General features: G+C 42.8%; 1 protein-coding gene and 1 non-coding gene across 2 annotated transcripts in view; both read left to right on the plus strand.

Annotated features, from left to right (window-relative positions):
* LOC122797706 (biogenesis of lysosome-related organelles complex 1 subunit 4-like) overlaps positions 1–13,960 on the plus strand; it is a 181,850-nt gene that overhangs the window by 134,693 nt on the left and 33,197 nt on the right. The gene's annotated exons all lie outside the window — the stretch shown is intronic.
* TRNAL-AAG lies at positions 9,285–9,366 on the plus strand. The gene has a single exon. It is a non-coding gene; the product is annotated as a tRNA-Leu (tRNA).

Here is a 13,960-nt window from a genome sequence, read left to right on the forward strand (position 1 = left end):
TAGAAAATTCATCCCTTGTTTAACATCTATGTCCCTAATGGACACAGCCTGTAAATTATTCATCTCCAAGCCCCTATTTACACTTCTCAAGAGTATCATCACTTGTCAGAGATTTGAGATGCATGGCTAGGCTTAAAAAGGCCCTTGTGGTCATTAGCCTAGTAAACACCTATGAATCTATATTTATAACCTAGTGTGTTAGTTGGCTACACTTTTATAGCCAGCTAGTTTCAGAGGCTGTGAGGGCTTGCCATTATTGCTTCCTGTTTTATAGTTTTTTAATTTGTGTATATAATTTTACCTACCTGTCTTCACCAGGATTCCACCATACCCATCAGTCTCAGTGCTAGAAAAAGCCTAAAATAATGGGAGGGCAAACGCTCAAAATAAGAACAGATTTTAAATACTGCTGTTAGCAACTTAAAGTTGCTAGAATAACAGGATTTGTGTTATGCATTTTCTGAAGGATATCAAGTCTGAAACTCAATTGTATGTCATTATTTAGTGACTTAAATCCTTGGTGATTTATCAGAAAACCACATTTTATGAGAAACCGACCAAAGAAAGATGTGAGGCAAAAGTCTGGACAGTTGAGAAGTGTGGGATCCACCACTGTTTCTGTTCCCTTCCTTCTGATTTTGTTCTCAAGTGTTTGCAGGGTAGCAGGTTTGGTGTTATGGTTGGAGTAGGGCTGATTTTGTAAGGAGTTAGTTAAATAAACATAAAGTAAACTCAGTCAGTTGACTTCATCTTTCCTTTGCTTTTGTAGTGCTTGCTTTCTGTAGCCTCATTTTCATACTTGTCTTTTCTTGTGATTTTCTGTGCCCTTGAAGACATGAGACTGGTTAGAGTCTAACATCTATAGCTCTCTGCATTGCAAACTCGTTTATTATTTACTAGTACTGGCTGCATCTCAGAGTCCTGTAATATAGGTGTTTTTAAGCTTTATCGTCAATGTTTGACTTTCAGCTTTATTGTTGTTTCTTACTTCCTTTTTCCTGTTTTCAGTTTCTCTGCTTCCTATTTTAGATGACTTTTAGTTGTAGTATTAAACCATCACAATAGATGCTAAATAAATCAAGCAGTATTGCTCTAATTGGCCCTTATAGTAGTAGCCACTTTATTAGAAAAAGTAAATGAAAGCTTGCAGCAGTGGCATACATGGATAAAGTCTATATTGCGCCCTACATTCGAATAGTGGCAGAGATGCTTGATGGCACAGGCAGGAAAGATGGATATAGAGGTGAATGCACAGAGGAACTGTTCATGCTGTTGATTTCCCAGGTGGAGGCTGGGAGAAAGAGAACATATGTTACCTGTGAGTGATTGGGGCAGTCCACCTGTGGAAGTGAGGGACACCCACAGGGTGTTAATGGAAGGACTAGAGGTGGGAATGTAGATGAAAACACTTCCCTGCAGTAGTGGAATACTGCCTCTGGCACCTTGATCTCTTCACATGCCCAGAACATGGATCACCATTGGTATGAGGGAGGCTGCGTAGGAAAGGCCCTGGGAATATGTGACGCTGCTGCTGGGAACAAAAAAGATACGAAAAATGTAAATGTGGCAGAAGTTAGGTGATCTAATAGGTGGAATTCACAATGTAACATGCCGAGCCTCAGTGGCCTATGGTAATCCATTTTATTCTTTGTTTTAATCTGCTTTGCTTGTTTGATGGACTATCGAAGATGGGATGAGCTTATATTTTCATCTAACTTTCCAGATCGTCAGGAGGTCAGAAATCCATGCCTACTCAATATAAAAGGAAGGTGGTGTTAACCATTTCTCAGTAGGCTTACTTGAATATTTTTGTCTTGTATGGAATCACTACTGCTACTCAAGAGTTCATTTCAGTATATCTGTCACAACTTGTCAACCCCCCCCCCCTACTGAAGAAGTAGAAGGCAGGTATTTTTACTCCCCTATATCCCTTTCCTTAAAAAGATAAAAACATGAAATAAAAAAACACCATTACTGGAGAATGGGAAATCATTGGATGAGTAACTGCTCTTTTAAGATTAAGCCGAAGTGAGTAAATGTGTGCGCGCACACACACACACACACACACACACACACACACACACACACACACACACACACACACACACACACACATGTATATATGAGAGCAGGTTTACTTGATGGGTGTTTGGTCGACTTTTGTGACTCATTGATCTCAGCTTTGAGTCATGATGAATTAACCGTGCAAAAGAAGGAATGCATGACTTTTTTTCCCAATCAGAACCCATGTTATAGCCCATTTCTGAAGTTTGACATGTTGTGAATTGCTGAACCAGGTAAACAAGAATGTTGTGGTGTGTCCATTGATGTTGCAATTGACAAATGATATTGGGACCAGTTGGCATAATGGTTGAGGTAAAAGTAAACGAACAAACACAGAATGCAAGCTACAATGCTATTTAAAACTAATTAACATCAGGTGATCACTCTAATTCATTGATTCAATTAAGCTAGTGCTACACAGGCAACCTAGTAATAAATACTTACTTCTTTTAAAACAATGTCTAGTATTGACAAAAAACTACACAGAATTAAATGCAAGAGCATTAATATGCTTAAAATGCTTATAAGCAAGCATATAAACTAATATTTAAAACGTATATTTAAAAACACATACTTCATTACTAACCATAAATTGTTACAATGGGTAGTGTTGGTTTATAAACCAAAACTGACTTAAAATCAACTTGTCAACCAGGGCTCACTTAACTGAAGTTAATTACATCCAATATCTGAAAGGATGTAGTTCCAAAAAATGTGTTCACTAAATGACAAAATTAACTAACTAACTAAATGTAATCTCCTTATAGCTATCTTTTTAATGCTAATTTCCTCAAAACACATGAGATGGAGATTTGTTCATTCAAACCTGGAGAAAAATGGGCTGCAGTCCATTTTTCTCCAGGTTTGAATGAACAAATCTCCATATCATGTATTTTGAGGAAATTAGCATTAAAAAGATAGCTGTAAGGAGATGACATTTAGTTAGTTAATTTTGTCATTTAGTGAACACATTTTTTGGAACTACATCCTTGAATGAATTAGAGTGATCACCTGATGTTAATTAGTTTTAAATAGCATTGTAGCTTGCATTCTGTGTTTGTTCGTTTACTTTTATTCTGAAGAAGGAGGGGTATTAACCCTTCCGAAAGCGCTTTATAAATCTGTCCTTTTTCATTTACAAATTACGTTTTTGGAGGCTCAGTTTTCCGTTTTTTGTGCATTTACTGGTTTGCCGAGCTTTTTGTAGTTTGCATAATGGTTGAGGTCTTCGCCTCCTATGCACAAGGTGCAAGGTTCGATCCTGACCTATGACCATTGCCTCTTTGGAGTTTGCATATTTGCCCTGTGCCTCTGTGGGGATGTTCTTCGTGTTTCACTGTTGCAGTCATTACATTTGGGTAATCTGCTAGCAGGTTCCCCTCAATCGGCCTGAATTCCAAAGTCTTGGGTCCTGTGTCGGTTGCTGTCTCCTGTTCCATGACGTCAGGAGTATAAAACATGCAACCGACGCCATTTTCTTTAGTCTTTCTTGCCTCGCGGTGCCCGAAGCAGAAGCATTTCGCAAGTGCCGGTCGGTGGACTCCTGAAATATTCAAGTTTGAGTTTCCGAACCGAAGTCTTCACTAAAGCCAAGTACGCCGTTGGGGAAACTTTTTTTTCTTGCTCCATACCAATGTCAGAAAAAGTTAATAATTGTATTACTTGTGGGAAGCAAATACCTCAAGGATTTCCATTTATACTGTATTCCTTGCCTAGGCCCGGATCACAACATGCCTGGCTGTCAGTTTTGTGCTAGATTTAACCAACGCATTATTAAGCTTCAGTATATTTTTGCCTCAAAGTATTTTGGAAACTGATTTAACTACCCAGAAATGTCATCTGATAGCAATCCGACTACCGGAGTACATAAAAAAATGCAAAGAAAAGGACAGAGAGAGACAGTAGAGGTCCAAAACAGATGATGAAGCTTCTCCTAAGCCAGTCGCCGGTTTGCCGGTACTCAGGCGCTTTCGCAGCCCCTGATACCCTCTGCTTTCGAGTCGCATGCCCCTACCGACACCCATGTAGAGTCTGGCATGCTGCGAGATACTCTGTATTGGACCCACGGATGTATCTCCCTCGGATAGGTCCAGAGCTGCTGAGCAGGCACCGGCTTCCGAGTTTGTATTCAGGCCTCAACATTTGTATATCAAACCAACAGCTGCAAAACCAAAGACAAAAGCAACTTCTAAAACTAAAAAAACTGACGCATGAGCCATGTGCTCAGGCCTCTTATGCCTAAAAAAACAGATCAAAATGGTTGAAGACCTTATTACCTTGATCAGGGGTTCCTATCCCCCTCCAGATAAGAGGATCAGGGGTTCCCATCCCCCTCCAGATAAGAGGCCTAGGCAAGACACTGATTATGAATCTTCAGATCAGGTTTCTATTTCTTCTGATTCCTCTTCTGATCAGGAATTATCTATTCCTCCATATAAGGATTCTGACGCAGAGGAGTCTGTACCATCTGCATCACCTCCTGAGGATTATTCATGTGGAGAAACCTTGCATACTTTGAGGGAGCATTTTTACTGGGAGAGTCAAGATTTCTCAGAATCAAAAAAGAGGCTCAGGGATTTCCTTCTCCCTCAGCAAAGGCCTTTAGCCATACCCCCTGTTTTAGACATTGGGGATTATGCGTTTTCGGAGTCAAGCTTGACCCCTGACTCTCCTTACCTTTGGCTCCTAGAAAGCCTGACAGATATTACAGGGTCCCTGATTCATAAGTTTTTATTTAGAAACCCTGCTGCTGATCCTGAAACTATTTCACAGGGTCCAAAGGGAGCTAAGGCCTCAACAGCAAAAAATCCTACCCCCTCTGACAGAGATTCAAGGGCACTGGACAGATGGGGGAAAAAAGGTTTATACATCTGCAACCTTGGCAATTAGGGCATTAAACTGTCAATTTCATATGCTCAAGTATCAACAACATGTTATGGGATTGCTGAAAGAGAGAAAATGATGTTGATATCTGAATGTGCAGAAAATAAAGAATTGCAGGAATTATTGCATGCAGCTGAACAGGTTGGAAAGTATATTTTGCAATGTGGCTTTGATTCCTTAAAGGCCCCCTGCAGGGCTGCAGTTACTGGGTCTGTGATTAGGAGGCATGCCTGGCTAAAGGAACAAAATTTGCCTGATCATGTTAAAGCTAATTTGCTAGATGCACCTTTACAGCATGATACTCTGGTTGGTATTGAGGCAGAAGAGGTTTTAAAGAAATTGGAAGACAAAGCTTAAGTCTATGCAAACTGTAAAAGACTTCTTACAAGTGCAGCCACCAAGATTCAGTAGACACTGGCCTACAAAAAATTGGTCCTTTCCTGTGTCAGACAGAGCTCAAAGGGACAAATCCAGACGCTCTAAGGGTTCCAGATACCAGGCACAAGATTCATACAGGTCAAAGCAATGTGGTGCTTCTACCTCCAAATCTAGAGGCGATAAAGCGCAAACCTACAGAAAACCATCCCAATGACTTCCCTCTGCCTACACCAAACATTTATCTTTTGACAGCACCCTTAGGGGGAAAATTAGCACTTTTTACTCATAATTGGCAGTTAATAACCCAGGGCAAGTGGGTGCTAAATGTAGTATCACAGGGATACAGATTCCATTTCCATACTCTGCCATTGGCAAATGGTTGGCCAGATCTGCCAAAAAATCAATGGGCAGAGGCACAGAAACAGGTTGGTACCCAGAAAGGACAAGGCCTGGCGGCCAATACTGGATTTATCGATTTTGAATACATACCTAGACATTACAAAATTCAAAATGCTGACTTTGCAGCAGCTTCTGCCCATGCTGGGAAAGAATGCTTGGCTGGTGACATTAGACCTAAGAGGCATACCTGCATGTCCCAATAAGACAATTGTGCAGAAGATACCTCAGATTCAAGGCTGGCTTAATGCATTACCAATTCTCTGCACTGCCCTTTGGCTTATCTACTGCGCTCAGGGTCTTTACAAAGTGCCTGGCACCAGTAATTGCATTTTGCAGACAAAGCAGTATAAAAATATATCCTTACTTGGACGACTGTCTCATACAAGCAGATAACAAGGACATTGTTCGTCAACACCTGGCGTTTGTGAAAAGGGTTCTAACATGCCTAGGGTGCACAATAAATGAAAAGAAATCACAACTGGTACCCTCTCAAAAGATAACATTCCTGGGTGCAAGCTTGAATACAACTGCCCAGATAACTTACCTCATGCCAGACGAGCAAAGGCAACTGACTACTTACTTCAAACTGATGGCAACAAAAACCCAGTTATCTGCAAGATAAATTCTGCAGGTTTTGGCCTTCATGGCTGATTTCATATGCAAGACTGCATATGAGGAAACTTCAGTGGTACCTAAAAAGTTTATGGAGTCAACATTATCACAGTCTGGAAACCATGATTCCTCTCATTCCCTGCCTACAACAGGAGTTTCTATGGTGGGCAAAGGCATGTCACCAAAACATGGGACGGGCCTTCACTCTACCTCCTGCCAGCCAAACCTTAACAACAGACGCATCAGATTATGCCTGGGGGGGCCCACATGGCGGGAAGATGCATTCGGGGCATATGGACCCCAAAAGAAATGCATCTACATATCAACCAGAAAGAGATGCTAGCTGTTCAAAATGCCCTAACAGCCTTCAAGGACTTGCTTCATCCAGGACAACTACTGATAGACTGACAACACCATGGTCATGTCGTATATAAACAAGCAGGGGGGCACACACTCGTACCCCCTTTGCAGATTAGCCATGGCACTGTGGGACAGAGCTTTGACTTACCAATACATTTTCAAGCTCACTTCCTGCCAGGAAAGCAAAACACTCTGGCAGACGATTTAAGAAGAAACCTTATGGATCCTCACGAGTGGAAACTAGATCCACAAGTCTTCAGCATGATGACAAAGAAATGGGGAGCCCAGACATAGATCTATTTGCCTCTCCTCAAAATTATCAATAGAAAAGATTCTGCACAAGCACTTATCACAGACAAGCATGGAAAGTGGATGCCCTATCCTTCAGCTAGAAAAACCTATCTGTTTACGCCTTTCCTCCTCTGCTTCTTCTTCCCAAGGTCCTCCTAAACGTCAGACTAGAGAAACCAAAGATGATACTAATTGCGCCAGACTGGCCCCGCCAATACTGGTACCCAATCCTAAGGAACTTGTCTCAATACCCAGCTTGGACCTTGCCTCAAAGACCTCAACTACTGTCCCAGAAAAACAATCCGATCCTGCACAATCAACCCCAGACACTGAACCTGGCAGCATGGCTGATCATGTAGTTGTACAAACAACTCCTCTCAGTAAAGCTGTGATGGATGTCATTTTAGAAGCCAGAAGGCCTAGTACTAGAAAATCTTATGCTGATAAATGGAAGAGATTCTGTGCTTGGAATCGAGCACAAGAAACTGATGCAGCAGAACCAAATATTCCTCTGATATTACAATACTTGACTGAGATGCTTGACAAAGGCCTATCTTTCTCATCAATTAAAATCCATGCCTCTGCCATTTCAGCTCATTACAATACAGAGCCACCAATCTTTTCTCATCCTTTACTAAAGCAGTAGCTTAGAGAAGCCAAAAATATAAGGCCTCCTAGAAGATCACCAATACCTGCATGGGACCTCAATTGTGTTGGAAAGGCTCACCCTGCCTCCATTTGAACCAGCTGCTACCGCTGATATAAAGTTCTTATGGAAAACAGCTCTGCTACTAACAATTACTTCAGCAAGAAGAGTTTCAGAGCTACAGGCCCTCCATGGCTGTGGAGCCTTTTATCATATTTTACCCAGACAGGGCGTCTCCGAGGACAAATCCTACTTTTATGCCCAAGGTGGTTTCCAGTGTGGCTCTTAACCAAACTATTCATCTGCCAACATTTTATCCAAATCCGCAGAACAAGGGGGAGAGAATTCTGTATTCCTTGGAAGTACACATACCGCTAAGATTCTACTTGAGTAGGACTAAAGCTCTAAGAAAAACTGAGCAATTACTAGACATATGCTGCAGGATCAGAAGAAAGGCCATTTCAAAGCAGACTATTTCAAAGTTGATAAGCCACTGCATTCGTTTCTGCTACTTAAACCATGGTAAGCCTGTGCCCAAGGGCATTAGGTCTCATTCCACCAGAGCTGCAGCTACTTCAGCATACTTTCTCAGGGGAGTACCAAACAAAGACATTCTAGAGGCTTCTACTTGGAGTTCTCTTCACACCTGTACAAAGCATTATCATTTGCCTCTCTACTCTAAGTCCAGGGCAGGCTTTGCCACTGCAGTTCTGCAGGGCCTTATAGCCGCACCTAATGCTGTTTAGCTCCAGCCTCTCAACCATAGCTTTGGGATTCTACCCAAATGCAACGACTGCAACAGTGAAACACGAAGAACATAGTACAGTTGTGTACACTTGCCATAAATGTAGGGGTTAGAGTGTATTCACTGTTGCAGTCCAGGTTACCCTCCCGCCATCCCCCTTTCATTCTGGGGTTTTTCCTTCTCTATCTTCTACAACCTATGTGGTGTATTTGCTTGTCGATGAAGGTAAAGTTTTATATTGATGCATGTGTATATGTATGTATGTATGTGTATATATATATATATATATATATATATATATATATATATATGTGTGTGTGTATATATATATATATATATATATATTTTTTTTTTTTTTTTTTTTGCTACCTTTTTGGGGCACCTGACATCTGGGGCAAGAAAAACTAAAGAAAATGGCATCTGCTGCATGTTTTATACCCCTGATGACCTGACCGTCATGGAAGAGGAGGCAGCAACTGATGCAGGACCCAAGACTTTGGAATTCAGGCCGACTGAGGGCAGCTTACCAGCAGATTACCCAAATGTAATGACTCCAACAGTGAATACACTCTAACATCTACATTTATGGTAAGTGTACACAACTGTACTTTCCATGACGTCAGGTTGTCAGGGGTATAAAACATGCAGCCGACGCCATTTTCATCAGTCTTTCTTGCTGCTCGGTACCCAAAGCAGAAGCCGTTCACAAGTGCTGGTCGGCCGACTCCTGAAATTTTCGTTTTCGAATTTCAGAACCAAAGTCTTCAACCTTAAAGCTAAGTACCCCATTGGGGAAACTTTTTCTTGCTCCTTACCGATGTCCGTTAATAATTGTATTACTTGTGGGAAGCAAATACCTCATAAGGATTTTCATTTGTACTGTATTCCTTGCCTAGGCCCTGAAGAGGTAGTGTGGCCAAGCGGTCTAAGGCGCTGGATTAAGACTCCAGTCTCCATGGAGGCATGGGTTCGAATCCCACCACTGTCAAGCTACGACTGCAGAATGGCGTCGAGCTGTTTAAAAATTAGATGGAACACTGCTTTGACTTATCAAATATATCTACAAGCTCAATTCCTGCCAGGAAAGCAAAATACTCTGGCAGACGATCTAAGCAGAAATCTTATGGACCCACACAAATGGAAACTGGATCCACTAATCTCCAGCATGTTGACACGCAAATGGGGGAACCCAGTCATAGATGTTTTTGCCTTATCCCAAAACTCAAAACTATCAGTTGGACAAATTCTGCACAAGAATTCATCACAAAAAAGCTTGGAAAGTGGATGCTCTGTCCTTCAGCTGGAAAAACCTGTCAGTCTATGCCTTTCCCCCTCTGCCTCTGCTCTCCAAGGTCTTACTAAAAGTCAGACAGGAAAAATCAAAAATGATTCTGATTGCTCCAGACTGGCCTCGCCAACACTGGTACCTGCTCCTACTGCTCCTACGCAATATGTTGCACCTTCCCCCGTGGTACCTGCCTCAGACACCTTCTCTACTGTTTCAGCAGAACTATCAAATTCTGCACACTCTGCTCCAAACTCTGAATCTTGCAGCATGGCTAATCAACTAATTTCGCCAGTTACATCACTCAGCAAACCTATGATGGATGTCATTTTGAAGGCTAGAAGGCCTAGTACTAGAAAATCTTATGCTGACAAATGGAACCAAGCACAAGGAATAAGCACAGCAATGCCCAATATTCCTCAGATTCTGCAATATTTAACCGAGATGCTTCACAAGGGCCTATCTTTTTCTTCCATAAAAGTCCATGCCTCTGCCATTTCAGCTCATTACAACACGGAGCCTCCCCTCTTTTCTCATCCCCTGCTAAAGCAGTACCTCAGAGAGGCCAAAAATTTAAGACCTCCCAGGAGAGCACCAACTCCTGCATGGGACCTCAATTTTGTGTTGGAAAAACTCACTCTACCTCTTTTTGAACCAGCTGCTACTGCAGACCTAAAATTTCTCTCTTAGAAGACAGCTTTTCTTTTAGCAGTCACTTCAGCTAGAAGGATTTCAGAACTACAGGCTCTCATGGCAGTGGAGCCTTTTATTATTTACCCGGACAGGGTGGCTCTCAGGACCAATCCATCCTTTATGCCTAAAGTGGTATCTAGTGTGGCTCTTAATCAGACCATTCATCTGCCAACCTTCTTCCCAAATCCACAGAACAAGGGTGAGCAGATTCTGCATTCATTGGATGTACACAGACAACTAAGATTCTACTTAAACAGGACAAAATCTCTAAGAAAATCTTGGCAATTACTGATGGCATTTGCTGCAGGGGCAGAGGGAAAGGCTATTTCAAAGCAGACTGTTTCAAAATGGATAAGCCATTGTATTCGTTTCTGCTACATGCACCATGGTAAAACTGTCCCCAAGGGGATCAGATCCCATTTCATCAGGGCTACATCTACTTCTGCAGCCTTTCTCAGAGGGGTTCCTACCAGAGACATTCTAGAGGCTGCTACCTGGAGCTCAGTTTATACGTTCAAACATTACCATTTACCTCTCCTCTCTAAATCCAGAGCAGGCTTTGCCACTGCTGTCCTGCAGGGCCTTATAGCTGCTCCTAATGCTGTATAATTCTATCCTCCCAACCATAGCTTTGGGATTCTACCCAAATGTAATGACTGCAACAGTGAAACATGAAGAACATAGTACAGTTGTGTACATGTACCATAAATGTAGATGTTCGAGTGTATTCACTGTTGCAGTCCTCGTTACCCTCCCTCCATCCCCCTGTTTTTTTCTTACAATACCTCTTTCTTTTACTATGCTTAAAAGCCTTTTTGGTGTATTTGTTTTTATTTGGAAGTATATTTTTTGTGTTCTAAATTACATATATATATTTTGCTCCCAATTTGGGGGGCACCTGACATCTGGGGCAAGAACAACTGATGAAAATGGCGTCTGCTGCATGTTTTATACCCATGACGACCTGACGTCATGGAAGAAGGGACAGCAACCGACGCAGGACCCAAGACTTTGTTAATCAGGCTGACTGAGGGAAACCTGTCAGCAGATTACCCAAATGTAATGACTGCAACAGTGAATACATTCGAACATCTACATTTATGGTAAGTGTACACAACTGTACTTTCCTCCTACCTCCAAAAAAATATGCTGAGTGTTTCCATCCCAATCTCGCCAAAGAGTGGAGCTGTGGGCAGTAGCACAGACTCTACATGGTGCCCTAAAGGGGGAAGAGTTGTACAGACCACCCATTTTGGGCATCTACTATGGTGCACAGTATCCTCAAGAGAGGAGAACATGGATTACAGACTGCGAGCTATGGCAGGGCTGGCTTCTTGACTGTGTAAAATATGGCTGAGTGATTCAGTCATTTGACCAACACTTTGCAACCATCTAGCTTCCCTAAAATTATATCTTGAGAACCAGTGCCTTAAGTGCTTAGCACATGATATGAAGGCATCGTCAGGCCCTTCAGATGAGCCGCAGCCTAAAAAGCCCAAGCAGTCTCGGCCTGACTTCCAGCTGCTCCCTCTCTTCTGGATGTCCCTCCTGAGGCCTATGTGAGCTTGGAGGCTATCTCAGAGTCAGTAGACGTCCCTTTGGGTACCACAGCAGACGCAGTGAAGGACCCCTACCAGCACATCCGCAAGGGAATCGCAGGTGTCCAGTTCAGGTGTAGGGGGGAACCACGGCTTGTAATTACTGAAGGCCCACGTGGTATGACCCAAATCATCATGCGGGAGGGTGTGCCTACGGACATCGTGGAGTGCAGGCAGACGTCTGCCCTATTCACATTCCATCACTTGGAAGCTCCTAAAAAGAAAAAAGTTAAAACTAAACATGTTTCTCCAGTTCCCATGAATCAGGCGTCAGATTGACAGGCCTTTTCCCAGTGCAGTTTCAATGCCTTTATGGCTCTACATCAGACCTAGTCTTCTCTTTCCCTTTCTCCTGCCTTTCCTCCATCTACTCCTTTAAAGAGGACCTCTCAGGATATTTCTTCAGATGATGAGGAGTCATCAGGAGATGAATCCCTGACTTATTCAACCCAAATCTCTTCCCCCCCCCCCCGGGTTACACTTCACCAGAAGAGGAATCTAATAGTACGGATTCCCCTGGGGAGGAATCTAATGGTATGTATTCCCGTGGGGAGGACATTTCCTTTGGGGAAACTATTCTGAAGATGAAAGACCTGTCTGACATACAAAAGCGGTACTATGACTTCCTTCAAATGGACTCTTCCTCTTTATCTGCCTTTATGCCCAAACTCCCAGCTTCCAACTCCCAAGCACCCAGATAAATTTTATAAGGTGCCTGAGAAATCACAAATTCCTCTTCAAACCCCACTCTGCAGACCCAGCTACCATATCTATCTCTGCAGGCAAGGCATCGAAATTGCCTTCCACATCCTTGCTTCCCATGGATAAAGGAGAGTAAAGTCATGGAGAGATTAGGGAAAGAAGTATATACCTCTGCTACTTTGGCCTTTGGGGCAGTTAATTATCAAACTCATATGGCCAAATATTCCCTAGCTCTCTCATCTGATGTAGGAAAACTCCTTTCTGAGCTCCCCGATTCTCCCACCAAGGCTAAACTTTCTCCATTTTCAATTCCTCTGCCCAGGTTACAAGGCACTCCAAGTCCAGTTATGATGCCGTGGAGGCCTCAGCCAGGGCAGCTGCATCTGGGTCTGTCCTGAGGAGGTATTTATGGCTCAGGCTTCAACCCTTGCCTGATGATATTAAGGCCAAGTTAATGGATGCCACTCTGGGCAACAAAGCCTTGTTTGGTAACTTGGCTGCAGAACTATTTAAATCACTTCAAGAAAAGGGCCAGAAGCTCCAGGACCTAAAATGTAAATTTGTCTCCCCTGTCCCCAGGTTCCGGGAGAATTACCCTACCAAAACTGCTTTTGTCAGAAAGCCAGCTAGACCCCCTTCCACCAAAGGAATGAGGGACTCCAGGAAACAAATTCCTTCCAAGTCGCTTCCTCCACTCTTACTCAGAAATGCCCATTTCGGGCTAAGCCTGGTAGTCTGTGACTGCCTGCCTCCAGACCAATCTACTTCTTTGTCTCTTCACCTCTCTCTTTCTCTCCCTGCTTGGAATCTGATAACTCAGGACACACTTTGGTCCTTTCCATCATCCAGCAAGGATATTTCATGGTGTGGAAAACTCTTCCCTCCTTCAAGGGCATCCCACAACCACCAAAAGAGCAACTGGAATTTTTTTCCCCCAAGTCATGTCCGCTCTTCTTTCTCAAGGCGGTATTCAGGAAATCCCACTGTCTCAAATGGGAAAAAGATTTTACTCCAGTATGTGATTCCTAGAAAGGATGGCCCCTGGAGGCCCATTCTAGACCTTTCCCATCTAAATACCTTTCTGAAAGTCCCCACCTTCTGGATGCTGACTTTACCCACCCCTGTCCTACTTCACTAGGCCTTGATGGTGTCATTAGACTTCAAAGATGCCTAAGTTCATATTCCCATTCATCTACGGTTCAGGAAATTTCTTCGCTTTTCTGTTACTTCCTCGCATTTTCAGTTCTGTGCTTTACCCTTTGGTCCGTCTATGGCACAGAATGTCTTCACAAACTGCTTAGCTG

This window comes from Protopterus annectens, chromosome 3.part1, assembly GCF_019279795.1.
Source record: "Protopterus annectens isolate FY-2018-M chromosome 3.part1, PAN1.0, whole genome shotgun sequence".
Classification (NCBI taxonomy): domain Eukaryota; kingdom Metazoa; phylum Chordata; order Ceratodontiformes; family Protopteridae; genus Protopterus; species Protopterus annectens.